At 39.6% G+C, this 26,383-nt stretch overlaps 1 protein-coding gene and 1 long non-coding RNA gene across 2 annotated transcripts in view; one reads left to right on the top strand and one right to left on the bottom strand.

Annotated features, from left to right (window-relative positions):
* The window catches only part of Abcd1 (ATP binding cassette subfamily D), a 397,244-nt gene that overhangs the window by 190,485 nt on the left and 180,376 nt on the right, over positions 1–26,383 (top strand). The gene's annotated exons all lie outside the window — the stretch shown is intronic.
* Positions 19,088–22,617, bottom strand: LOC138707971 (uncharacterized). The gene is made up of 7 exons (XR_011334503.1): positions 22,065–22,617; positions 21,048–21,238; positions 20,786–20,844; positions 20,569–20,638; positions 19,790–19,851; positions 19,567–19,687; positions 19,088–19,225 (listed from the first exon to the last, which is right to left on the bottom strand). It is a non-coding gene; the product is annotated as an uncharacterized lncRNA (long non-coding RNA).

Genomic DNA, 26,383 nt, shown 5'->3' with positions numbered 1-26,383 from the left:
ACCATGACATGTATTACAAGTACCAGGATAACAATCACGACGTGGACCACAACAAAGATAAGGATAACATGTATGTATTTATTTACACTGCAATTGGGCAAGCTCCCGGTGGCAGTGGTACTGAGCTCCAACCACGAGAAAGTCTCCTCCGGATGAGACGAAGGGGGGTAATGCTGTGAATGAATGTTGATGCCATAAGATGTCATAAGGACACACACGTGGGTACTCTTATCTCTATTGGCTAGCTCTCACAGCACAAACCATAACATTGATACAGACATATTGATACTACCCCAGTTACAAAATTAGATCACAGTTAATCTCCTGGTCTTTTAATCTCTTCATACAGGAAATAACATATGCAGGAGAGCGCATGGTTTTTAAACTGGAGTTATAACGGTAATATTATTTATCTACTGCGTTCCAATAGATGAGGCAATAGTAAGCACATCCCTTTCACGGTTGATCTCCTGGTTGGAGAACACTATACACAATATAAACAATACACGATAAAATTTACAATACACAATAACATTATACAATACACAATACAATTATATACACAATACAACAAGAATACACAATATAATTTAACACAATAATTACAATTAATAATGAAATATAAAATACCTAATTTTACAATACAACCTACATATGTATAGGCCCTACATACGTTTCAATAGTCTTTCACTTTACTCTCATCTCACTCACTGTAGTGGCACTATGACGCATTTCACTGACACTTTAGGACAGATTTCACTGACACTCTATAAGACATTTCACTGACACTATAGAACACATTTTATTGACGCTATACATTAACACTGATTACTAAGGATTACAACATGGGCCGGGACAAAGAAAAGACCACGATAAAGGCGATAAGAACAAAGAAGACGATAAGGGCCAAGACCACGATAAGGACAAAGACTACGATAAGGAGCAAGACTACATTAAGGACCAAGACCAAATATAACAATAAGGACTATGACAAACACGAGGAGAACCGTAAAAACCACTAAAATGGCAAAAGCATGAGAAGGACTGCGACAAATAAAAAAGAATCATGATAAGGAACATGACAAAGACGAGAACCGCTATAATATCCATGAAAAGGACAAGCACAAGAAACAATAAGTATGACAACACGGACCACGACAACACCACAGCAAGGATTTCGATAAGGAACACGACATGGACTAGGATGAGGATTACAACAAGGATCACTAAAGGACCACGTTACGGACCACATAATATGGACCACGACAAAGACAAGAACTATGATAAGGACCGCGACAAGTATAAGACAAAGACAATAATGTCACGGAGCACGATATGGGCCACGAGAAACACCACGAGAAAGTTCACATTAAGGACTACCACTTAGACCACAACAATGATCATGATAAGGAACAAGGCATGGGCCAGGACTTAGACGACAATAAGTACGATAAGGATCACGACAAGGACTACGATAAGGACTAAGAGACCAACAAGGATCATGATAATGACCATGACGAAAACAAAAACCATTATAAGAACGATTACAAGTACAAAGATACATACAAGGTAAACGACAAGTATCATAAGGAACACGACATGGATCACAAGTACCGCGGTAAGGATCACGAGAAGAACGAAGACGACGATAAGGACCACAACAAAGAGAACAAGGGCCATGACGATGACCTGGACAAAGACTACAATAAGCACCATTACAAAGACAAGGAGCACGGTAAGGGTCATGATAATGACAACAAGGACCACTATATCGACCATGACAAGGATAATGACAAGGGCCACGATTATAATCGCGACATGGACCACGAAAAGCAGCGCGAAAAGATTCACGAAAAGTACCACGACAAGGACTATAAGGACAATGATAAGGACGACGGTCGCGATAAGAACGATGTCAAAGACAACAAATAACGCAACAAGACACATGGCAAAGACAATGATGAGAACTATATGGACCATTAAATTACAATAAGGGCAACGAGAAACATAACGGATCACAATAAGGAGCATGACAAAAATAACAAGGACCACGAAAATAACAAAGACAAGGACCACGATAAGTCTTAAAACATGGACCACGACATGCACTACGACAAGGATCACGATAAGGTCCACGACATTGACGATGAAGGGACTACGATAAGGACTACGACATTTACCACAATTAAGACAGTGAGGGTCATTATAAGAATCACAAGGAAAATACAAAGACAAGAACAACGGTTGGAACAATAATAAGGATCAAGACATTGGCTACGACAAACGGCACAATAAGGAACACGATATGGATCACGACCAGGATAAGGACCATGAAAAACATAATGACCACGGCACGGACAAATACAAGGACAACGACAAGTGCCAGGATAAGGATCATGATATGGACTACGGCAAGCCCCACGATAAGAATCACTACTCGGACCAAAACCACTATAAGGACCACAATAAAGATAACAAAAATCGCGATAAGTGCCATGACAAAGACAAGGACCACAATGAAAATCACGACATTGAGAACAAAGATAAAGGTAAGGACCATGACGAAGACAAAGACCACGGTAATCATCACGATGAGATCAACGAGAAGAACCACGACGACCTCAACGACGACCACGATAAGGCCCACATAAAGAATCACGACAATGATCAAGACATGACGTAAGACAGGGATCAAAACATGGACCACGATAAGCACCACTCTCTTGTCGTGGTCTTTACCGTGGTCCTTGTTGTGCTTGTCGTGGTCTCTTTCATGACTATTGTAATTGTCCTTGTGATATAACATTTTTTTTTTTTTCAGTATTTCGGAACGGCATCTGCCTGCGATTAGACCAAACTAATGGATAACACTTGTGTCGCCACTCGTCTCGGTGGTTCATACGGTTATTATTCATTTGTAATTATTATTGCTGTTTAAAATTAGTTTCTTAATGCTTGTTAAAACATTCAACATTTCTTCCTTGTTATTAAAAAAATGTAAATTATAATATGCATTTTATTATATATTTTTTCAAAATTGACACATTCATTAATTGTTTATAATATTATAATTTTTAATTTTGTATTGACTGTGACTGTTAACACTTATCGAAAATAAGTCTCATTGTGCTCACAATCGGCCACTTAATTCCAGGACTCTGTAAAACTCAGTTTTAACGTTATTAAGAATAAAAAAGGCACGCGGGTACAGGGCTTGAACCTGTGCCCTTTCACATGACACAAAGAATCTTTAGCCGACTGAGCTATTGAGATGAGACGAAAGGTTTCTCTTCTGCGGGGCATGTTGATCTCACCATGACCCAAATTTCGATGTTACTGCACGATTTTTGCATGTAGACCATTTATCTGTTTTGCAACACATTTAAATTGTTTGCAGTTTTCAAGCGAGTTTCGAGGCTAGATCCAACAACAAACCAAATCGATTGAATTTAAATAGCTAAATTACGCGTCATCTTGTGTATCTGGGCTGCCTGCTTCCGATCATGCGTAGTGTCTTGTATCTGGATTTAAGAATATTCCATCGTCTCATTCCTTTTTTTGGGGAACTGTACATAATTATTGATCACTTTGTAGGTATATGAGATAAGACAGATCACCACCAGCGGTATGGTATACAGATATGAAAGCTGGAGAGGAATATGTAGCGTGACGGATGATGGGTCGGCTCTGCCGGGCAGCACATTCGGCATGCAGCTCATTCCACCACGGTTTCACAGAAATCTTCTTTAGGCTGAAGAACTTGGGATGCACCATGTCCCGCCCGATAACCACCTCCTCTCTATGACATACAATATAGAATGATCCGTTATTCGCGCTAAGGAAAGCCATGTCATTTTTGTATAAAATTGAGTTCAAAATATTCTTGTAACATTTGTTATTAATCATTGTTTACCATTGGTGACTCCTCTGATGGGGCTGCCTAGTGGAGCCAGAGTTGGGAAATACTTCTTTCCACTATTAAAAAACGAAGCGAGGTAACATGTATAAAGATTACTTTGGTTAATAAAAAATTGCCCTGGTCGGGAATCGAACGCAGGCCCCGGAGACCGCAAGCCAGCAAGCTGACTGCTCCACTGCAGAAAACATTAGGAAGGCTGCACGACGAGAGGCTTACACCCGCTCAGCTTGAAGTCAATGGAGACAGAGCACATACAAACGTACTCGTGTAAATCGCGCGATAATTCTCCTACATTTCCACCACCAAGAGACACGACAAACCTTTTTTCTAAGGGCCCTTACACACGAGCGACTTTTAGCCGCCAAGGTCGACTGCAAAAAGCAGTCGGTCTGCCGCCGACATGAGCAGTTCTTCGACGGCAGAAGCAGTCGACATGAGCGACTCTGCAGTCGATACGGACGTTGTGTGTCGTCGGTTCTGGCGGCAGTCGAACTGCAAAAGGTGTGTTATTTTTCACTCTGATTATAATAATGCACGTCGAGGAAGAACTACTTCTATTATTTATTCTCCGTCATAGAAAAATACGTGTTAAACGTAGAAAATATTGGATACATCGGATTCTCATTCAATGAGCGCAATATGGCCAATTTCACTGCCTTTTTCACGAGCTTCGTGCCCATAAATATAATTTTCTTCACTACCTCAGCATGTCAGGGTTATCATTCGATGATCTGTTGGAAAACGTGACAGACGATGCAGAACTAGGAAACTTTTTTCTGAATCTTCTGAAAGATCTGAGAGAAGGAAAGCTAGGAACATATTGCAGGCAACCGGCGTCAGTCGACTAAGGTGGTCGCCTGTCGATCCGGAGTTGCGCGCGATTTCATTTTGGACTGATTACCTGGTTGGGTTTTTTCCGAGGTTTTCCTCAACCTTAAGGCGAATGTCAGGTTATCTATGACGAATCCTCGGTCTCATCTCGCCGTATAAAATCTCGCTATCACCAATCCCATCGCCGCTAAATTACCTAGTGGTTGATACAATGTCGTTAAATTACCACACACACTGCAGTCTCAAAAAAGGAGTAACTTCTTTTTCTTACACAGATAAGCTTGACAGATCAGAGAAAGAAAAATGCTGCTAATTTTGTCAAGGAAAGTACAATTACTACACCGAAACGTGCCACAAAATAAGAAGAGCGTACAGTTACCCTGAAAAAGAATGAGACGATTCTTGGTCGTCGGAAGTTAAAGTTCTACAGCACGGTTCACTCGATATCGACGTAACGATACATAACATGGCAAATAGTACAAGAATTGTTACAAGGACCACAACAAGGACAAGGACCAGAATAAGGATCACGAAGAAGACTGCCATTTAAGGCCAGGATTTCACAACATAGCTCGAGTCACAAAATATCATTGCTTCACTGTATCGAATGGCAAACGACTGCTAAGGGATCTACATTCTGGACTACTGCTGTCACTGTCTTGTCTGGTTAGCCCATATAGTAGCGTGTCGGTTCCACTGTATAACCGAAACGTCTCGTGTTCGATCCCGGGTAAAACTTTTTTTTATTGAGGTGTAATTAATTTGTTCAGAGTTCCTCGACTGTCTAATTTGTCGAAAAATATGGAATAATTTATGTCCAATTTCTTGGTCCTACAAGTGGGCTGAACCTCGTCAAAAAAATTGATCTTACTTGGAAGTTAAAAGTATTCTTCCTCAAACAAAAATCATAAGAAACAAAAAGAGACTTGTTAACTTAAAATCTTATCCACATGCCATCAGCTTCTATTACAGCTCTAAGTCGAACCGGCATGGATGTCACGAGATTGTGGAATAAGTTCTGATCCCCGGCGAGATCTTCCCAGGTGTCAACAACTTGATCCCACAATTCGTCTCAATTTCGAGTACGTCGGTGGGCATAGGTGGTTATCCTTCTCTTTTTCAATTCCGCCCATAAATTTTCGATGACATTCAAATCAGGTGACTTCGGAGGCCAATTAATGATTTCGATTTCGGGTCTCCTTTGAAACCATCTTTGAATGCTTGCAGCATAGTGCACGGGATGGTTATCCTGCTGGAACAGCAATGTTCCTTCGGGAAAACGTTCTCGGGCGGAGGGAAGGAATATATTTTCCAGAATGTGCTCGTAAGTTCCCGCATTAAACCGGCCATCGATGAGTTATATAACGCCAGGTCCATCGTAAGACATCCACCCCCAACACGATATGCTAAAGCGCCCCGATCTTTTACGTCGGTGCACATAGCGCTGGTCATGTCGGAGACCATCCTCACGATAGACACGAACAGGACCTTCGTAATCACTCGAGACGGTTGTTTCGTCGGAGAAAATTACATTTCTCCAATCGAAATCCACTCGATTGGTAGAGAAGGCAAGATGGTCGACAGCTTGTGCTTCCCCCAATATTTCCATTTGCGCAGCCCTCCGGCTGCTAATACCGCGGTTCCTCAACCTGCTGATCACAGTCTGTGAAGAGCCGGGAAAGTTAGATGCTGCTCTTATTTCGTTAGCAGTCAGAAAGGGGTCCTGTCGAACTGTCTCGAATAAGAGAGCATCCTCTTCCAGTGAAGAAATCCGCGAACGCCCAGGAATAGGGCGATTTTCGACCTCCCCTAAATTTTGGTAACGATGAACCCACCTCGCGGCTGTACTGTACTTCCAGGAACACCGACCAAACGGCCAGCAGATCTAACCCTATATCCAGCCTCAACTAGAGCTATAACTCGCACTGTCTCATGTCACGTCGGTTCGCCATTACGATGAGAAATGAGGGATGACGATAATACATTAGTGTAGACAATGACTATTTAACGTGATATAGAATTATTGAAATAACAGGCATCTTGCATAGTAAGAGTTAATAAATCAATCCTAAATTAAATATCTAAATAACAGGATATAACAGGAATTCCAATTGTTGCGAAACTAATCAAATTAAATCGAATTACATTAGGTAAACAAACTCCAAGTTATGACACCACATTGCTACAGATAAATTGTAGGTTATTAACATAAGCATTGAATAGGTCCGTGGTTGTGCGTTGGACGACAAAACCATCATCGAAAGTTCGAATCTTGCGGAGGAATGTAACTTCTTGCTTTTTATAATGTAAATCAGACTTCTAACTACAATCATTCATATTTCTTAGATCATTTATTAATATTTATAGCCAACATTGAATTTGTAAAGAAAAGACTTTAGAAATCTCATATGGAATTTGTGATTTGTAGTAACATAAACATAGATTATCTCTCGGAACTTTTCCGTAAAAGTAAATTAAATTCACTCCTTGAAACTGGAAACCTTACAGTGCATGAGGATTATGTTGGCGTGATTTCTACTGTCCTTGTCTGAGGTCCTTGTCTACCGATTGCCACCAGATGTGACGGGCAAGAGGTTTCCTTTTGTAGAATTCTTGTAATTCCCTTTCTCCTCCCTTCTCCCTTCACACTTTTGCAAACCCAATTAGTGGATCTCTCAGTGGCGTCTCGGGGTTGTTTGAGTTCATTAGTTAGTAGTATTTTGTGAATAGTGAAGTGAGTTTGTGTCTTTTTTTATTGGCTTATTTTACGACGCTGTATCAACAGCTCAGGTTATTTAGCGTCTGAATGAAATGAAGGTGATAATGCCGGTGAAATGAGTCCGGGGTCCACCACCGAAAGTTACCCAGCATTTGCTCGTTTTGGGTTGAGGGAAAACCTCGGAAAAACCTCAACCAGGTAACTTTCCCCGACCGGGATTCGAACCCGGTCACCTGATTTCGCGGCCAGACGCGCTGACCGTTACTCCACAGGTGTGGACGAGTTTGTATCTTGTTGTACCAATGTAATATAATATAATTCACAAATTAAAATGTTTTCGGAGATGCATGGTTTCACTGTTACATTAAATATTGTAATGAGTGTTGTGCTCTTGTATTTAATAATAATGGTAGGCAATATGGGAAAACGCGGGAAAGCCTTGAAGTCGGACGGTATGAACATGGTTATTAAGGCATATAAATTCTTTACTGGAGAATATGAGGCACTGAAATGCGGAAAACAAACAATATTTGTGCCGAGTTTTATCGAAAGAACTGCTGCAGCGACAGATATATCATCTCGTGGTGTTAACAGGATTAAAATAGAAAAAAAAAAAAACAAATCATAAACAAAAACAAAAAAAAAAAACAAAAGAAAGCGGAAGCGGAATTGGAAGCGTGCTGCGATCTCCAGGAAAGAAACCCCCGAATAGGATTCTTAAAAAACGTGTGTAACAGGTTAAAAATGAGCGCACTTGCAAAAGTGACGGAAGAAACTTAGAGGAAGGCCTGTAAACACGTAGAAAAAGTTGAAAAATTTTATTGGGCGAAGGATGGACTTGTAGATGGAAATTTATTATTCGTTCGTAATCAATTTGGACGACACGGACATGGACGAACTTTCTGGCGGAGTGGAGTCAGAATTTGAAGAGGAAGAGAATGCCGCCACTGGTAACTCGTGGTCGTTTGAAGGAGTGTCGACCATCACAAATGAGGGTAGAGAGAGATGGTGAGCATTCTCACTCTTTCTAAAAGGGACTAGACAAGTAAATCCTCATGGACTGTAGTCGCAGAGTCATTTTCCCACAGCATACAAGCTGAAGTAGCACAGCCATTGATAAATGTTTTGTACACAGAATTATACTGAATTCCTATTCGACAGAACCTATAATCAATGGCTTGTCTGAACATGATAAACAAATCCTAAGTGTTTCCAATGTTACTGAACAATTTCAAAATATTAATTTAAAAACTAAAAAAGGATCGTAAATGCTGTATCTAGTGATTATTCAAATTTATGTCTACAAAATGAATCTTGGAAAAACATATATGATACTGGTACTACTGATATTAAGAGTAAATGTATTGCATTTTTCACTTAATTTCATAATCACTTCAGTGGATGTTCTCCACTCAATGTTGTGAAAAAATTCAAAAGTAAAAACATGTAGATAACGCAGGGACTTCAAAATCTCATATATTAAAAAGAAGAATCTATATGTAATGTGTTGCAATGTAATGATTCTCATGTTCTGAAATACTGCAAAAAGTACAGTGTAATTTATCAAAAATTATGAAAGAGGGAAATAGAATATATTTGAATAGAAAAGTACAAAATTCAGATAATACAATTAAACCTTTTTCAGAATATTATTAAATTTAAACTTGTAGATATCCTAAAAAATAAAATATTTTTTTCATTAAAACCAATGATTATAAAGTAGAGGATCCCAAATCAATTGCAAATTCTTTTAACGTATTATAGTATATAGTACAGAAATATTATTGACAACTTAAACATTCAAGATTTTGCAAAAGATACTGCAATAGGTTACCTAACAGATGCATTTAATAATTAGTATTAATATATGTAATTAGTCAATAACTGCAACAGTGCTTTTTCATTGAATCATAACATGAATAAAATTGAATGCACATTAAATGAAACACTATTGCAAACACGTAGATAAAATAATTAAAATCAACTGAAGGGGTGAGAATGAAATAATCCAAAGCCATACTTTTAACAAAAATTGTTTTGTGCGAGTGCATTTCTTACACATATGGGAAAGCTATTAATAAAATATTGTAATAATTACTCAACAAATGACTTAGCCTAAGGACTCTAAACCTTTGTAATAGTTTGTCTATTATTATATATATTTTTTAATTTCATTTTAATTGTTAGTTTTTAATATATATGCATTTACATTGTATGTGTGTGTATAAATGCATTCATTAGATTAACGTTTATAATATTATAACTTGTAATTTTGTATTGTTTGCGATCATTAACACTTAATCTCGGGACTTTGGAAATCTCTATTTCAACGTTACTTAGCTATTTCAACGTTATTTAGACAAAAAAAATCGTTGTGTAGACTAAGAATCGAACTCGCACTCTTCTACACAACACGCACAAGTCTTACCGTCTGGGCTATTGAAACGACATTAAAGCGTTCCTTTCTGTGCGGAGTGTCAATCTAGTCATGAAGGTCCATTTTCGATTTAACTACACGATTTATGTATATATTTATCTTTTATTTACGTAATATTATCATATTTTTTTGCAGTTTTTGAAGTGAATTTCGGAACGATGCTAGTAACAAACCAACTAGCTTGAATTTAAGTAACTCAATATTCGTTATCTTGTGTATCGGTGCTCTGGTCTCCGATCATGCGCAGTGTCTTACATCTGAGACTTAGGAATATTCAATCGTCTCATCCTTTTCCAGGGAAACTGTACATGTCAGTTCTCATAAAGTCTATTTCACTAACGTCTGAGAAAGCTTTGCCTCTTGTTACAAAATAAATATTTTACCTCTAACCACTGCACAGAGTTTGATCATAATCTGTTAGATAGAAGAAAACTTATTAAATTTGTCTAAATTCATCCCTATAATGGAGTAGTTTCCTTTACACAAATATGATTAGAGTTTGTATACAAAACAAATATGTTATTCTTAACTACCGTACAATTTTGGTGAAAATCTGTTTCGTATGAGAAAAGGTACTAATTTGATCTAAATTCACCCCTACAATGGGACAGTTTCTTTTACACAAGTATAATAAGACTTTGCATACAAAACAAATAAACTGCCTATAACTACTGTGCAAATTTTAATGAAAATCTGTTAGATAGGAGTAAAGTTATTAATTTCCTCTAAATGCACCCCTTATAAGGGGTAGTTTCCCTCAAACGTAACAAGAGTTGCTATATAAAACAAATATATTACCTGCAACTACTGTACTAAGTTTCATGAAAATCTGTTAAATGGGAGAAAAGTTAATAATAGTTGTTAATTTTTCTCTAAATTCAGCTCCTATAAGGGGTACTTTCCTTTATATACAAACGTAATCGGAGTTTGTTTACAAAATAAATATACAACCTATAACTACTGTACAACGTTTCATGAATATTTGTAAGATAGAAGAAAAGTTATTAATTTTTCTCTAAATACACTTCCTGTAAAGAGTAGTTCCCCTTGTACCAACGTAATCAGTTTGTATAGAAAATAAATATTAATTTTCTCTAAACGCACCCCCTATAATGGGTAGTTTCCTTTATACAAACGTAATCAGAGTTTGTATACAAAAAATGTAGCCCAAGGTAAATCACTTGTGTGACATTGAAGCGGCACTGCTGAATCTGATTTCCAATTATCCGCATACTGTAGTATTTGGCGACTTTAACACAAATTTACTTTCAGCTAACAGCAACTCAACAATACAACTACAGAACATGTTCCAGTCCTGCAATATGACAATTCTCCCTTCCGAATCTACACATCACACTCCTTATTCAGAAACGTTACTAGACATTATCGCGACAAACAAACCTCATGACGTAATAACAAACGGACAAGTGTCTTCTCCTGGAATCTCAAAACATGATATTATCTACGTTGAATTTTCTTCACGATGCCATTAACGTAAACTTCATATTATAACATATCGCGACCTCAATCACATTAACCATGACGAACTAATTAGTGTCGCAACTAAACTACCATGGCAGACTATCTGGCCCCTGAGAAGTGTAGACGAAAAAAGTTGATACATTTAATAATTTAGTCACCCAGCTATATGACAAACACGCACCACTGAAAACTAGACGAACCACTACTCGAAGACCTGCTCCTTGGATATGCTAATCGTTGCGTACACCCATGGCGGAAAGAGATGCTGCATACCTAAATTACCGAAGAACAAAATGTATTTCTGATTACAACTATAGACGCCTACGCAACCGGACAAACCAGTCAATCAGAAACGCAAGACTTTGTCACTCTGACTCATTCATCCAACCTTCTGTTAGTACGATAGAGCTATGGATAAGTATCAACTCCATGGGATTAAGAGAATAGAAGCAGCAGGTACAGCCCATTGACATATCACTTACTGATCTGAATGAACATTTCACCACCCCACCCCCCGAACCTATATAAAAGGACCAAACAAAGGAAGACATCCTATCTAATGCTCGGACCACAATAGACACGTTATTTAACTTTACATACATTACTGAAATTGACGTCAGAAAATCACTAAGACGACTTAAAGCTAACGCACAAGGCATAGACGGTATCAGCATATCACTTTCAAATAAAATTGACGTGATCGTGCCGACAGTGACCCATATATTTAATGCATCTCTCATAACTAATATATTTAATAAAATTTGGAAAAGGCACTAGCAACACCTATACCCAAGACGAAAAATCCGACCTCACCAAACGACTACAGGCCTATAAATATTCTCCCTGCTCTCTCCAAAGCACTGGAACACATTGTACACCAACAACTGACAGACCAATTTAACATGTACAAACTTATTAACGAACACCAATCTGGTCTCAGAACAGGACACAGTACAACTGCCCTACTCAAAGTGACTGAAGACATGCAAGAAGCAATGGACAGAGGCGAGGTGACAATATTAACTCTACTTGACTTCAGTAAAGCATTCGACTCAGTTGATTTTTTTATTTTATGTTAGTAGGTTATTTTACGACGCTTTATCAACATCTTAGGTTATTTAGCGTCTGAATGAGATGGTGATAATGCCGGTGAAATGAGTCCGGGGTCCAGCACCAAAAGTTACCCAGCATTTGCTCATATTGGGTTGAGGAAAAACCCCGGAAAAAACTCAACCAGGTAACTTTCCCCGACCGGGAATCGAACCCGGGCCACCTGGTTTCGCAGCCAGACGCGCTGACCGTTACTCCACAGGTGTGGACGTCTCAGTTGATCTTAACCTACTACTTGCAAGACTAAGAACGTTATACTTATCTGACAAATGCATTAATTGGATGGACTCCTATCTTCGTGATAGTCAACAATGTGTCTCAGTACAAAATCGACTTTCCTCATGGCGATACACGAAAGTAGGAGTACCTCAAGCTACCGTGCTTGGACCACTGCTTTCTCCATTTATAAGAATGACGTTACTACAAACTTACACTACTGCAAGGATCACATTTACGCAGATGACTTACAACTCTATATACACTCCCGACCAAACGAAATTGATGAAACTATTGGCAAACTTAATCATGACTTGAATCAAGTTTCTTCATGGGCGAATAAGTTCGGACTTAGTTAAAATGCTAGTAAGTCACAAGCTGTAATAATTGGACATAAGAGACTACTGAACATAATGAAAAACAGACATATGTCAATCATTACAGCAAATAATGCCACTATTTTGTACCGTTCTCTCGTCAGGAACCTCGGCATTTACTTAGACGAAAATTTAAATCGGGAATGCCTTTAAAGGAAATATCCAAGAGAGTATGCTATACCATGCATTCTCTTAACCCGTTGAGTAACTTCCTCCCACCAGAATTAAAACAGAATTTAGTGCAAACCCTCGGATTGACTATTGCGACCTAACTTTGACAACTGATATATTATTTTTAATGTAACGAAGTACATATGATATTTCCATGGGTCGACCTGGTTGGCGAGTTGGTATAGCGCTGGCCTTCTATGCCCAAGGTTGCGGGTTCGATCCCGGGCCAGGTCAATGGCATTTAAGTGTGCTTAAATGCGACAGGCTCATGTCAGTAGATTTACTGGCATGTAAAAGAACTCCTGAGGGACAAAATTCCGGCACATCCGGCGACGCTGATATAACCTCTGCAGTTGCGAGCGTCGTTAAATAAAACATATATATTTCCATGCAGATATTCTGCGTCATCATACGATGAAAGAGTAATGGAACGGAGAAAAATTCTCTCCGGCGCCGGGATTTGAACCCAGGTTTTCAGCTCTACGTGCTGATGCTTTATCCACTAAGCCACACCGGATACCCTCCCCGGCGTCGGACAGAATCGTCTCAGTTTAAGTTCCAACTCTTGGTTTCCCTCTAGTGGCCGCCTTCTGCACTACGTCATAGATATCTATGAACGTAGGACTGAAGTCCACACATGTGTCTGACGCCGGGGTGGGTATCCGGTGGGGCTTAGTGGATAAAGCATCAGCACATAGAGCTGAAAACCTGGGTTCAAATCCCGGCGCCGGAGAGAATTTTTCTCCGTTCCATTACTCTTTCATCGTTTGACAACTGAACTTCCGAACAAGCTGCAGCGTGTGCACAATATTTGCGTCAGATTCATCAGTAGAGCCCGGAATTTTAGGCGGTAAAAGTTAATATTGTTCCTCGGTATAGTATATAAAATAGAAGCCATGCCTCCACTTCTTTGACACGTCATTCTTGTCATTCAGTATTTTCCCTTTGGTACCGTTAAGGTCTCTAATCCTCTTAACTACCATTTACAAATTAGTTCACGGTTTGCAAGATTCATTACCCAGTCCTTGTGACTATGTTGTCTATTAGTACTAGGGAACGGAATTTGGAGTAGTAAAAGCTAGTATTGGCATCTACACAGTCATTTGTTTACAACCCTTTATACCAAATCCTCCCCTCCATGACATACCCGCAGCTCTCTGCACGTCAACAGCAGGTGAACGGGACAGTTGTCGCATAAGAACTTCAACATTCAGGTTTGCAGTTCAGAGTAGTGAAGTGCAGGTACAATGCTGAAAGTGAAACCAACTAACAATCATCATCATCATCTGTGGTCATACAGCCCTTTTAGTTTAGCCTTGACCTCCTTAAGAATTGCCGCCCAATCTTCCCTCTCTAGGGCTCTCCGTCTCCATCCCTTAATTCTGCTTTAACTAGATCATCCTGAATATCATCCAACCATCGTAGTTTAGGTCTTCCTGCTCTTCTTTTACCACTTAGCGTGGCATCTAGTAATCTTTTAGGAATATTATTATTGTCCATTCTGATAATGTGGCCCAGCCACTCCAGCGCCAACTAACAATACAAAATTGAAAGACTAGCCTATATTTGTAAAAGCTCCAGATCGAGTATCAAAATTCAGCAAACAATTCCCTAAATTGTCGCTTCCCCCATGTCCAGTTCTTAAGAGCTAACGAAGTTTGCAATTATTACGCACATCACCTCAAATCTGTGAAGAAATTGGTCCAGTCTTTCGATCTCGATGACGCCGCTGCGATTCAAACATGCCAGGAATGCTAAATGATACAATAATCAAAAAAGAAATCATGGATATTAAGTCAATTTTTTTATATTTACCGGATGCCATTATTCGATTAGTACAGTCAGGAGTAGAACTAATTGAGCAAATAAATATGATGAGTACTATTGTAAATAAACTGAGTGCAGTAGAAGGTGAAGTAGGAAAACGTGTTGTTGAAAAAATGTACAGAGTTTTGATTAAAAATGATCGGTACGGTTTTCTTAATCGGATTTCAGATGTACTAACAAGGATGTGTCCCAATGACATCATTCAACATGTGAATTTAATTGACGTATCTTGTTTCAAGTACTTTCCAATTGTCTCTCCTAGATGTACAGCGGAGTTTTTCCATGTTAAAAAATTTCCTTCCTTGCAACAGAGCAAAGTTGTATTTAGAAAATTTGAAAATGATATTTACAATTTATTATAATAAGGCACTGCAGGAATAATTGTTTCATCAACAAAACATAGCATTAATTGAAAATGCCATTTCGTTTGGTTCTATATTTTGTTCAACATTTATTGATACTGTATTAGGCTATATTGTAAATATTGTAGTATATTGCAAATATTGTAAATACTGTAGTATATGGTGTATACATATTATCATATTTCATGACATTGTAAATAAAGTTTTTAATTTAACACGCTCCTGACAGAAAAACACACATATTCAGAGTCGAGTTCCATATAGAAGACAACTGTCTATCAGCCATCAATATGTCCACTGACAGGCGAAGATGCAGAGGTTGATATTTGTAATGTTGTTTATTGCTGTCTTGTGCGTTGCCAAGAAAAGCACATATAGTTAAAAAAAGGAATGCAGATTATGTATGTAGGTCACTATATGTCATTGAACTATTCTATTTGTTTATTCTGAAATACGTTTATAGCACGTTGCGTGTAAGTTTGTATGAAGTGTACTGTACTATTCCATGCTCTGTGACGCAGCTCGCTTGACAGTCAGTGAGCTACGAATATCTATACTACGTTTCACCATTCTTTATAATACTCCAAATCCCTTTCCCTAATTATTACATATCGGACTTCTGTGAACTAGGCTTAAAACCCTCCTCACGGGCACCACATCTCTTCATCTACACTCAGTGTCATTCTTAACTTTTAGCACCTAAAATTCCGGGCTCTGAATAATTCTCGCAAATTTGACCATATTACACCCTCGTTCAAATATGTATCCTGGCTTGCGACTTAACAACCGTAGAACACTTCATTCGCTGTCTCTTTGTTTCGAGTTCTCCACACTTCTACTCCAATTTATCTTCGTTCCCAGTTTAACTACGTATCCTCCAATCACAATCTAAATACCAGGTCACAGGAGAGCCTAATCCTAGCAATTCCTGCCCCTAGAACATCCCACTATTCATCCTCTTTTAGGGCCTGTACTACGACTCTCGGATAAAGTTCTAGTTTAAATTTATCCGGCAGATGGCATATTTATCCGGAAGTTGTTGTAATTGCGTACTACGACTTTTGGTTATGTACAATCTGGAGGCTAAACTTCCAGATTAGCAATCCGGAAGGCAGAGTGGCAGATAGGCGTTATCCGGAGGTTGGAACTCGGTGTTGAAATCAAGATGGTTGCACGTTGTACAGCTGGTGATTTGAAGGATCAATTTAATTTTGATACTGATTCTGATGATAAGTTCTAGAGCAGATGCTTCGTTATATCAGAACAGCAAAACGAATTAGGCTGCGTCCAAATAATTTTGAAGAGTGGGATGACGAGAAATTTTTTAGACAGTTTCGAATAATGAAACCTACTACATGAAATCAATTATCAACTGAAACAAGACACAGATCGTAAGTACACAGTTAATAATAAGCTACACTATTTCGGTAGGTATTACATTAATATTTTGTATATAATAGCACTATAATAATTATTTTGAAGTACAGTAACCTGTAATAGGCGTACAGTAGAAGTGAGGTTAGAATGTTGCTTCATGCAGGTGTTCTGTTGCCCTTACAAGGTATTAAGGTGATTGATATAATAATATAGGGCAACCTACAATAAGTTTCAAAATACTTTTATATATTTAATAATAATAGCCGTATATAATATATCAAAATCCTTTATATGATAAACTATCATTTCTTCACAATTGCGTTACCACTTTAAGATACAAATGTATTCACATATTTGGCTTCTAGTCAAGTCATATGTACTGTAAACGAAAGAAAAATTGAGTGCCGACACCAATTTCCCAATTAAAGGTGGAAAGTTGCTGTGAAAGTGGAGTCCGGTGGAGAGGTACGGGTAGGCAGGATCGCTCTGTCGAGATAGAAGGGGTAGGCGGCAGGGAAGGGCAGCACATTCATTTCATTACTGTGTTTCCTTACTAATCAAAGGGAAAAGACAAGTTTTCGTAAGATCGAGTTAGTGACAGGTTAGGTTAGTATGATTTGCATATATTTACAATTGTCTAAAAAAAAAAAAAGTCAAAACTACATCCAAACCTCTCTCTTCCAGGCTATCCTGTAGGGAGTCCTTGCCTTCTTTTGGTAACGCTATTGTAAAGATTTATGGTAAAAGTGTAACCAAATCTAATTGTTTGTTCATTTTTCCAGAAATAATGCCTTATCTCCAATGCCCAATTACTACTGGTATTGAGATTCTATGCCACTGGGAGAACATTGACAACAGTAGGAGATTTTTGTGGGGTACACGAAGTTACAGCAGGAACTGTTGTCAATCGAGCTAGTGCTGCACTTGCTGCTTGGTTTAATTGAAGTGATGACTTTTAATGCTTCATTGGGAGTAGTTTTATTTGCTCCAGTAATTAAGTGCAAGGCTTGTTTTTTTCTTCCGAGGGATTCTGTCTCTCTTTTTGATGCTGTTACGAATACTTCTGAATAGTATTTTAATACAGGTTTTATGTACATATTATAGGTCTTGATTAAAATTTTCCTAGAACTGTCTGCTAGTTGTTTAGTCAACTCTCCGAAGATAGATTGGAATATCAATAAGGCATCACTCATGAGACAACTGTCATGAGATAATGTGGTAGGGTGGCAAGTTCCCTTCTCCTTCCTTGCATTTATCGCTCGCCAGTAGGATTAGGCCTAACATATTTCACTAATCAGACTTAAGATATGCTTGCTATATATTATTATTTAACAAACTGTAACAGTTTATTGAATTTTAGACGTGACAGTTTTTCTTCATTTCCTGAAAGTTTTGGAATTGGCATTTATGTTTTGCAAGGGAGCTGTTTCATTCACGCTAGGCCTAGTGATTCATGTTTGCAAACATATTCATATCGTTACTTTTTAAATATATTTTATTGCTGGGATCCCTCACAGTGATCTTTTAACAGGCTAATGCACTGTATCTGCAATTCAAATTTATTTTACATAAGCAAAATATGGTAAAACAACATTTTTCAAGAGGCACATTAATTGAACCGTCGACTGGAACAACATTATAAGTTACATTTGGTAAAATTTACAGGAACTGCAAAAATGTGTATGCGTACAACTTTGTTCTTATGAGGGTAGCAAACTTTTGAGTGGACAGTTGCAAGCCAAGGAGTATAGCAAGGTAACATGACATACAACATTATTACACGGAAACACACCGAATGAAAATTTTGTAACTTACAACGTTGTTCCAGCTGACGCTTAAATTGTATTCAGGTACTCTGTGAATGTGTAATTAAAACAAGAGAGATGGACTATAGCTGCAATTAAATTTAAAATTTATTTATTTATTTTGTGTAAACAAAACACGACATTTTTCAGAAGACACAATAAGCATAATCATTTATTACATCCACTGTCTCATTATATATGCTATGGTACATGTCATATTTACAAATTAATAATATGCAGGCTAATACATAAGAATACATAGTAACTGTAATTAAACACAACACAAATACATATACAAATACACAAAACTTGGAAAACTGTGGCAGAGCCAACTTCAGCTATAAGCCCCATTTGTTAGAGATCTGCAAGGGGCCATAATTCTTAGGCCCGGCCCATCTCGGCCTGATCTGAACCAGACCCAAACCCAACCAGAAACCTTAGATTAGCTTATAATTATCACCTGACTCGAACCTAATCCTGAAGACTAGCAGATAAAGCAGAGACCATGGGGATCAAGAACAGCTGCAAGAGATTATCACTCCATTAGAAGGATGAGAAGAAGTAATCTCCCAGTCATCCAGGTCAAACAAATCTGGTCAACAAAATTAAACATATTTTTTGTTAAAACATAAAGAATGGGTGATTATTGTAGCATTTACTTTCTGCCACTAATTGAAGATGTCCTTGTAGATGGACCACCCATTAAAGAGGAGGAAAAAGTAATGTAAAAACGCCAAATGTTACTTTTGATATTCCGAACCCCATCTCTTTCCAAACATAAGGACATGACTTACTTTAATTTCAATTCATTCTTTGTTATAATGTTAGCATCCAACTTTCAACTAATGTATTTTTTAAAGAAATCACTGTAATAGTATTGAAGTTCATGCATTTCTAACATCTCAAGTATAATTAAGTCAACATTAGACTTACAGTTCACAGATGGAGAAAGATTTTTCAATGTGGCTAATGCATTCCTTAGAGGCTTGCTTTTTCTTTATTTTTTTTAAGCATCCTTGGGGTGTAACTCGATCAGCTATTATCCCATTATCAGCTGAAATATTTAAGAGAGGGATATATGCTTATATTCAGACCTTTCTGGGTTTAACCTACACTACTTACACTGAATAAACCAGTAATTTCACTTAAAACTTACTTTCATTACACTGTGTAGACACCCGTACAGTGGAAGACCTTCATCTGCTGCACCAGCTGACTCTGTAATATTTTAAGAGTGGAATTAATTCTTAAGATATTTAATTCTGGAGAAAGATGATGTTTTATCATAAATGTGTGGACACTTCAAAGTCAGCAGCTGTAACAGTATTGTATTTTCTAACGTGCTATTAATCCAAACTCATTTTTAACAATAAGAAAGTAAAGCTGCAATAATAAAGAGAGAGAAAAACCAAGCAAATAGTTCTATTGTAAATAGAGTGTAGTCAGTTTCTGTTTTATCTTATGAAAAGATATTTTTCAGTTTTTCTGTACACAAGAAATCATTCACAAGTTTCCTTACAGTAAAATTGAAATACAACTTAACATAATGTGGCCTAATCTGATTACAAACCCATTGCAGAGAAATCTCAAAATAAATTCTTCAGTTCAGTGTATTTTCTATTTTTAGGCCTACATTTATAAATTTCAAATTCCCACTCAAATCCCACATAATATTATAATACAATGATGTTTACTTTTTATGACATCCATTTCTTGTGACCATTTCATCATTATGTACAATTTATATTTTAACATTTTTTTTTTTTGCATCTAATTTATCTACTGCTTGCTACAGATTTCATATAGTATGTGTGTTAGTTTTATTTTCAACATGTTGGCTGAAAATGTGTTTACATGTTACAGCTATTTCAGATTAGAAAAGTAAGCATCATATGTAGAATGTGAAAGAACGTTTTGTAGTATAAATAAAATAACCTGGAGATATTGTTGGGATGTCCAGTTTCACTTCAAAAACTAAAGAATTGCACTGTGAACCTGAATGGTACTGTAAATAAAAAAGAAATAATAGTATTATAATGTAATACCGACATTAAATTAAATTTGTATAACAATTTTCAAGAATCTAATATTTTTTTTTATCTCTAAAGCTCATCATCTCCTTCTTCTGACTCTTAATTCCTTACACACTAACCTCATTCGTGTTATTAGCTGCACTGGTATCAGTAGAACTTGGTTTAGTTACTACTTCGGCTGTAACAAAAGTAAGTAAATAAATAAATGAGTGAATGAATGAATAAATAAATAAATAAAAAGAATTCAAACTTGTGTTATACAATTTCCTCTGCTTATTATTTAATAATTGTATAACTTAACATATAAATGAACTTATGCATTGAATATGAATCAAAATCACTGAGAAATCACTCAATTGATAGGAGAATTAAATCACTTACCTTGGATAAGTTTGGATTTGGTTTTGCTTCAGTTGGAGGGGCTCCAATTGTTTGTAGCCTGCATTGTTTCTCTGCAGCAGCAATTTTATTTGTGTTCTTTTCCAAGAATTCAAATTTGCTTCTCAGCTGTTTTCAGGTCCTTGTATTTGTGCTGATGTTACTATATTCTTCCAATGCTTCATTCTATAATACTAAAAAGGAAGTAAAACTAGGTTAATTCCATATGCAATCTACAACATTAGGAAATATACTGTATTTCTCTTTTTCCCTTATCTAAGTTTCTATACCTAAATAAGCAAAAGCTTTTAATGGATGATTGTCAGTACAATATCAAACATATGACTATACTGTACATAGAAACTTTGGAAAAAAAACTTAATATCTGCTGTTACTGTGTTATTTTACGAGGTGTTGAATGTGCATTACAAACAGATAGGCCTATTGCATTTTAGTGGAAACGTCTCTCCACCTCATGCTGTACTTTTAAAAAATAACTTAGGCCCTATCTGTGATCGAATGGTATTATGGGCCTAATACAAAATATCCGCCCACTTATTAACAGTAAAATACGTAGGCCTAACATACTGAAATATTGATAATTTGCTAGGAACAATGTACCTTGCTGTACTAATGTTGGTTAGAAATCCCAGGCCAAAGACATTCATTATCAGTATCAGTGAACTTTTACTTTTTAAACGAGTTATTGTGCCTTCGACCCATGATTTGCAGCCGTGAAGTACACTATTTCTAAAAAATTACCGAAATAGGCCCTATTCACTAATAATGTAGGCTATACAACAAACTGAAAGCACACTTAATATTAATTACAATACAAAAATAATTGCCACCTACACTTCCTGTGCAGTTACACGTGAATAAAACAATGATTATGGAGAAAAACGCACTTTTGCTGGAACCCGCACCCGTTCTGTTTAGGCCTATTAATTAAAACCAAAATACTATCATATGGTAGGAATTATTACTATTCGAAAAGAAACATAACCTTTAAAATCTTACCTTTTGCTTCCATGTAAAGTTTCTTCATACAGTATATGTAATTTTCTGTTCTTCACTCTGCTATTTTTTGGCTGGAGCTTCAGTATTATAATAAATAATAACAATAATGCCTACAATAAAACCTCAAAATAAATAGTACCATATAAACACGGAACATGAACATGAAATACGCGGGGAAAGGTATACCAACGCAATAAATTTCACTACATTTTCAGTAACTTCATAGCCAACGTAATAAAAATGTTACTATATCTTCCGGATAAGAATCCTGCAGTTAAAATCCGCTGGTAGTACAGAACAAAATATTTAACTTCCAGATTGCTAAACTGGAGTATACGAATCTGGAGCTTTAACAGGCGATCGTAGTACAGGCCCTTAGTGTCTCAATGCCCCGTGAATGGAATTTTTTACCTCACAAGATTAGGGGCTGCCAGACAATAACTACTTTCAAGAAATGGCTGAACGATTACTTACGAACGTAGTCAAATTGAAGTTATAATTGAAGAGTCCAGTGCAACAATGATTGATGTCACTTTCTTGTCGAAAATGAACCAAGACTGTCAATGCATAGCTTAAGACATATAGAATGTACAGCTGTCAAAAAAAAAAAGTGGCCGCACTCGTGAACAGCGAATATTTTCAAAGTCCACTTCGGGTCGCGGCGATGTTACACGATGCATGTGCTTGTACAAGCAGTTCCGGAACTATGAAAGTGTTCTATATCTGAAACAGAGCTTCCGGGCTAAGATGCCGTGGTCTACTGGTGCTGACGTTACCAGACGTTTCGTCTACTTCTACGGCTGACATCTTCAGTGGTTAGGTATCCTCGGTCGAAGTCTTCTGCTCGGGATACCTGTAGCAACTGATGACCTGACTGGTTGCTCGTCCTTATTTATAGCGCCGAGACTTGGTGTTCCGTTGTCGCGGCGGTCCGCGCCCGTCAGATCGTGACCTTGGACTGGCCGTGGCGTTGATTGGTCGCGGCGGCTCGCACCTGCTCGGTCCCGATGGCCTTGGGCTGGTCGTGGCGCACAGTTGTTGCGGCGGTCCGCGCTCGCTAGAATGCGGTGGCCTTGGGCTGGTTGTTGTGTTCCAATATCGTGGCGGACAGCACTCGCAGGATTTCGATTTCCATCCGTCGTACCGTCGCTGTGCACAGGTTTTGTACGAGTCCGTTTCAGGGCAGGATGCCAGCAGTTGTTAAGTTTCAGACCCTCTTCTTTACGGTTGAAATTGTTTGGATGTTTATGGATTTCAATCGCTTCCCTGAATAGGCGGGGGAAGTAATTGGACGTGTTACTGAGGATGTCTGTTTCTCGGAACTGTATGTCGTGCCTCCCAATCTGAAACGCATGTTCCGCCACTGCAGATTTATCCAGCTGTCCCAATCTGCAGTTCCGTTCGTGTTCCACTAGTCTAGTTTTGACGCTACGTTGTGTAGTGCCTATGTATACGGCACCGCAGGAGCACGGAATCCTGTATACACCTGCGGCAACCAACTTGTCTCTCTTGTCCTTTACCGATCTCAGCATGTTACGGACTTGTTGGGTCGGCAGGAAAACCGTGTCTACATCGTGCCGTTTTAATATCTTGCCGATCCGGTCCGTGACATTCTGATGATACGGGAGGAAGACCGTGCCCTTCTTCTTCTGCTGGACTAGAGTGTGGCTTTGGGATGGCCCGTTCAGATCTCTCCTGGTATGCATGGCCCTCCTAATCTCCGGAGCTGAGTACCCGTTACTGCTTAGCGCAGCTCTTAATTGGGCCATTTCTTGTCGGAGATGTTGTGGTTCTGAGATTTTCTGCGCTCGCTCAATCAGAGTCTTCATCATGGCTCGTTTTTGACCAGGATGATGGTTTGAGCTCTTGTGTAGGTATCTATCGGTGTGGGTGGGTTTCCGATAGACGATAGGGTACCGTCCGGTTTCCTGTGGACCAACACATCCAGGAACGGTAACCTTCTGTCTGATTCTAATTCCATCGTAAACTGGATCTGTTTGTGGACCCCATTTAGATGGTTGAGAAAATCCCTTAGTGCTGGTTCTCCATGTCTCCACACCACAAATGTGTCGTCCACGTATCTGAACCAGCATTCAGGTCTTCGTGTCGTGCCCTTGAGTGTAGTATCTTCAAAGGACTCCATGTAGAAGTTGGCAACCATCGGGCTAAGAGGGCTGCCCATGGCTACTCCGTCTGTCTGTTCATAGAAGTCCCCATTCCATTGAAAATACGTAGTAGTGAGCACCAGTTGGAATAGCGCTACAATGTCCTCTGGGAAGATGTTCTTCAATAGTTCTATGGTTTCTATAATTGGGACTCTGGTAAACAGAGACACCACATCAAAGCTGACCATAATGTCTCCAGGTCGGGTTTTCAGCGTTTGAATCTTCTCAATGAAGTGGCTGGAATCTCTGATGTATGAGGATGTCTTGCCTACTAAGGGTTTCAGTACGTTGCTCAGGTATTTGGCTAATGCGTACGTTGGTGACCCGATAGCATTGACAATCGGCCTGAGCGGCACATCCTGTTTGTGTATCTTAGGTAGTCCATACAGTCTCGGCGGTAGTGCTTCCGACTTCTTAATCGTACGTTGTATTTCTGTTGGAATCGACGAATTCTTGATTAGAAGGTTGGTCTTCCTTAAGATGACTGAGGTTGGGTCCCGCGCCAGTTTTTTGTATGTAACTGGATCTAACAAGTCTCTTACTTTCTGCATATAATCCTCCGTGTTCAGGACTACCGTTGCATTTCCTTTGTCCGCAGCAAGGATTACGATGTTGTCTTTCTCGTTCAAGGTCTTTATAGCTTTCCTTTCTTCCCAGGACAGGTTGCTTTTCGGTGGTGCTACGTGTTGTAGTACCCTTGCCGTCTCACGTCGGATCTCTTCTGTAGCGTCAGAGCTCAGGTTTCTGATTCCCGACTCTATGTTCGCAATGATGTCTTCAATTGGAACCATCCTGCGAGTGCTGTCCGCCACGATATTGGAACACAACAACCAGCCCAAGCCCACAGCATTCTAGCGAGCGCGGACCGCCGCAACAACTGTGCGCCACGACCAGCCCAAGGCCACCGGGACCGAGCAGGTGCGAGCCGCCGCGACCAATCAACGCCACGGCCAGTCCAAGGTCACGATCTGACGGGCGCGTACCGCCGCGACAACGGAACACCAAGTCTCGGCGCTATAAATAAGGACGAGCAACCAGTCAGGTCATGGAGATGGACTTCTTTCTTGGACGTGAAAGGAGCAAGACGTGTCCTGAGGCCTTCTGATTGGCGCACCGGCGAAAGCAGCTACAGCGGACAACCAACCAGATTCCTCAGTGCTACAGCAGCAAGCGAGCGCAGCAGCGAAGCAGCTCTCGCCCAGGGAGGCTCGAGGCGCCGAGCATCGTACTTCTGTCGGCCAGGCGGCGGACACCTACGTAATCGGAACTTCTTAAAGAGCAGCCTATTGGTTCCATTGCCGCACCGGCGCTCAGCGCGAAGAAAGCCGCGCAGCCTACGGAGGGCTGTGCGCACTAACTTCCCTAGGCCAGGCGGATCCCGGTCGGGGATTGGGTCCTCTCTCGAGGAGACCCCTAGCCGTCCTCGGCCCCTAGGCAGGCTTCCTGCTAGGGAGAGACTCTGTGCCTTCGTGCCGGAGTGACTGCCCAAAGGCAGGGCCTTCGGGCTAATTTGCTTTCCGCCCTCCACTCTTCTACTATTGCCAGGCCCTTCTGAGGGCTACGCAAATTTTCGTCCGGCCCTTATCAGGGCCAACGAAATTAGCGAACCAAACCGACGGTCCCCGGCGGGCTCCGCAACGCTTGTTGCGATCGGCTAACCGGGCTAGGCTTCGGCGACCGGTCGGGCGTAACTGCTGGGCTTCCACCCTTAGTGGGAAAGGGGCCTAGCAAGTTCTTGCACTGCGGACAGAGTGCCGCTTAGGTCTCCCCCCCTGACAGGATCGAATCTGTAATTCGAATGGCTCCAGTTAAGAGCAACAAGGCCACCAGCCATCCTACTGCAGGTGGCGTAAAGCGGTTGCTAGTTTGCACTAGCCAGACAGGGCCCACCACCTCCTACTTGCGCGTGTCGCGTCCCGCGCAGATTACTCCTCCGCCCAGGCGTCGGAACCTGCGATCGGCTGGTCCTGTACGGACGCCGCCTGTCCCGGTCCCCGTTGCGGAGATCCTTGAGCTTCGTCCCCCTACCACCATCCCAGTCCCTTCAGGACTCCCGAGAAAGCCCACCCCTCCCAAGGTAGCTCCCAAGGTCACTGAGGTGACACATATTGACTTGCCCGGTCCTAGCGGACTGAATAGCCGTGGTGTTACGGT

Source organism: Periplaneta americana, chromosome 10 (assembly GCF_040183065.1).
Source record: "Periplaneta americana isolate PAMFEO1 chromosome 10, P.americana_PAMFEO1_priV1, whole genome shotgun sequence".
Taxonomy (NCBI): Eukaryota; Metazoa; Arthropoda; class Insecta; order Blattodea; family Blattidae; genus Periplaneta; species Periplaneta americana.
This window is presented reverse-complemented; position numbering and strand designations above follow the sequence as displayed.